Below are 3,556 nucleotides of genomic sequence, written 5' to 3' on the forward strand. Positions count from 1 at the left end.
CATAAATCAGGGCCAGGGTGTATTATAAATCTTTATATACAAATTATTTTGTAATTTTGAATATAAGAATATCCACAAGTCCAATGACTGATTCATATATATATATATATTTTCTTTTTTGCAGCTATGTGAAACATGCTGCAACATGAGCACAGACATGCCAGCAGCACCGGGACACATTCTGTGGGACGACAGGGTGGCAGGTCAGAATCATGACACACAAGCACACCTGATGGGGCCAGGGTCAGAAAGGGAGCAAGGGGTCTAAGTTGAAAAGTCACAGAGAGTCAGTGGTGAAAAATATTTAAAGAACTTTCAAAAGAATTAAATAACAGGAGAAAGACAATAGAGGATGCATGAGACCTGTGTGTGAACTTTAACATTAACACTGGCTAAGAATGGCTAAATTATCTGCTGTACACCTCATGCTCTCCATTTCTTCAGCAGCACTGGAGCTGTGGCTGGAGCAAAAATCCAACAATTGGGTTGAGCTGCTGCTGGTCCACATCACTCAGATCTATTTATACAGGACACACACAACTGCAACTCAATCTACAGTTACACAAGTACCAAAAGAACCATCAGCCCCCACCGACACAGACAAGAGTGTCTAGTTCCACTGTGACACCTACATAACAATAGCTGAAGTAGGAGAACAAGTCTTCACGCAAACATTTCAGTGGGGAGAGGCAGAGAATGGTTTTCAGAGACTACTGAGAATTGTAGACCAGCATGAATACTGTTAAAATATATATATTTTTATTGTGGACAGTATTATTTTATTATTATTTAAATACTATTTTATGTATATTTTGAATTAGTGTTTATTTTAGTTTAAGTTTTAGGGGTTTTTTTTAGTGATATTTTGTCATATTATTCTTTTTATTTCAGTATATTTATTTTTAGTATTTTAACTTAGAAAATGAGAAATATTGGCTTGGTAACTAAGTTTTTTTTATCTACTATTTTTTTTTTTTAGTTTAATTAACGAAGACTACACTTTAACTGTTATAGTCTTAATTAAAAACAACAACACAGATAGTGGTATATGTTCTATAAAGTGTGCTGTCTTGAAAATAAGGGAATGAGTGATAGAGATTGTTTGCCAAATAGCATATAAAGTGTGAAAAAAGTAAACAGATGATGAATGAAAACATTATCATAAATCAGGGTTTCTCAAACTCGGTCCTGGAGGCCCACTGTCCTGCAGACTTTAGCTCCAACCCTGATCAAACACACCTACCTGTGAGTTTCTAGTGATCCTGAAGACCTTGATTATGGGGTGGTGGGGTGGCGCAGCGCACCTTGGGGTGGTGATGGCGCAGTGGATAAGACACATGTCTTTGGTGTGAGAGACCCAGGTTCGAATCCACTGTGAGACACCAATGTGTCCCTGAGCAAGACACTTAACCCCTAGTTGCTCCAGAGGCGTGCGACCTCTGACATATATAGCAATTGTAAGTCGCTTTGGATAAAAGCGTCAGCTAAATGAATAAATGTAATGGAAATGATTAGCTTGCTCAGGTGTGTTTGATCAGGGTTGGAGCTAAACTCTGCAGGACAATGGCCCTCCAGGACCGAGTTTGAGAAACCCTGTAAATGATCATCCGTTGTATTGTTTATAATAAAACATACATAAGACATTTACTAACCCATCTGACAGTCTTATAATGCTCTGGTGTGCTTGTATATGTATTGCACACTACATGACCAAGTGCGTGCCAAAACATATATATACATGATAAGACTTATATATTCTAAAAGTTCTGATCCAATCTGACTTCTGACCTGTAATGCTGCCTGAATCATAATCATACACTGTTGGTTCATTGGCCAGAGGAGAACTGGCCCACCGACTGAGCTTGGTTTTTTCCCCATTCTGTCACCCGATGGAGTTTTAGTTCCTTGCCACTGTCGCCTTTGGCTTTTGGCTTGCTTTGGAGACACTTATATTCAACAATATTATTGATCTGCCTGCATTGACACCATTATGAGAACTGAACTGAGCTGGACGATGACATCACTGTTTTCTCCAGAGCGGCTGTATATATAAATTAACTAAATTAATAACTTTTTTATAACAGAAATGAACCATCAATGTACTTAAGCTGGACTATGACACTATTTTCTTCTAGATCTGCTGTACAGACGATTTAGTTTCAGCTGACATTAGAATGACAGAGTAAACCCACTCTAAAGCAAATGATCTGCAAGCCTGTGACTTGATTGAAATGACCATCATCTGTCATTTTTTGTTGTTTTAAATTATGATGCCAAATGTCTTAACCCACTCACACAATATCATTTTAAACAACTAAAGATCTCCACACAATACAGTGGAAAAAGAAGAAATAGTACATGCAAAAAATTTTAGTTTGTCCTACTTTATCCATTGCTTTACTTCATTTACCCCAATTATCAGCTTTTAATTGAAAGCATTGCATTTTAAAAAAAGAAAAGAAAGTTAAAAAAAAAGAAGAAAAGATAAAGAATGGGCATTAAATGGGCTAAAATCACATGGTGGTTTCTTCCTGTCGCTGATTTGGTTTGACAAAAACTATTGAATCAGTCATCCATCTCTGTCTATTCATCCAAACTATCTGTCAACAAGATAAAAGACTATAAACACAGAGCCCTCATTTGTACCTTAATGGCCCTTCTTCCTACTTTCCCCCCTCTTTCTTTCCCTCTTAATGCACTCTTACTAATCAATCCCTCCTCAGACTGTTTTACAGCACATTTTGCCATGTCTGAAGTGCTGCTACCCTCACTCACTTTTTCCATAACTGTCCATCCCAGGTGCTAATCCTCTCTGAGGATGGAGACCTGACAGTCTTCATACATTTTCAAACGTACCCTCACATTATAGTTCTTATAGAATGGATAAATATTTTAATCCCGTACCACATAATTGTACACATAATTATAACAAAGCCCTGCATGTCCCCACAAAAATCCAAGTCCTTGGTCATGCATATCAACATCCCAAAATCATTTGAGCTATCGTTCATCTGACCCTCCACCACCATCACCATCCCAACACCACAATTCCCCATTCACCGTCTCCATTCCCCTGTTGGTGCATGTTCCAAAAACAGACCCCAATTTTAACCCCGCTTTCAAGGCTGCTCACACCCGCTGCAGTTGTCACCCAATTGCTCCAATCACATCTCTTCATCTCATTTCCCAAGGCCTTGCCCCCTTCTCCACCATATTTGTATTATTTCAGCCAATAGGGGGCCTCCTCTGGGTGTGACCTGAGCGATGGTTTGCCTGGTGTCTTTATAAAACTCTACGGAGATGAGTGGAAGTTTGCACTTTCTGTCAGCCCTGCGCTCCAGAGGAAGGAGAGCAGAGAGAGAAAGAGAGAGGGGAGAGAGAATCAAGGGGCCATCTGTTTTGTCCCTATCCTACACTTTAAAAGTGTTGGTGCGTACTCTCTCAATCTTTTTTCTTTTCTTTTTATAATTAAGGGATTCATTAGTTTCTCAATGACCTGTAAAAAGTGTTAAAACCGGACATTTCTCAATTTTTCTGAGTGGAAATCCAACTTACC

The sequence above is a fragment of the Rhinichthys klamathensis genome, unplaced genomic scaffold, assembly GCF_029890125.1.
Source record: "Rhinichthys klamathensis goyatoka isolate OS25496 unplaced genomic scaffold, OSU_Roscu_1.1 h1tg000149l_1, whole genome shotgun sequence".
Classification (NCBI taxonomy): Eukaryota; Metazoa; Chordata; class Actinopteri; order Cypriniformes; family Leuciscidae; genus Rhinichthys; species Rhinichthys klamathensis.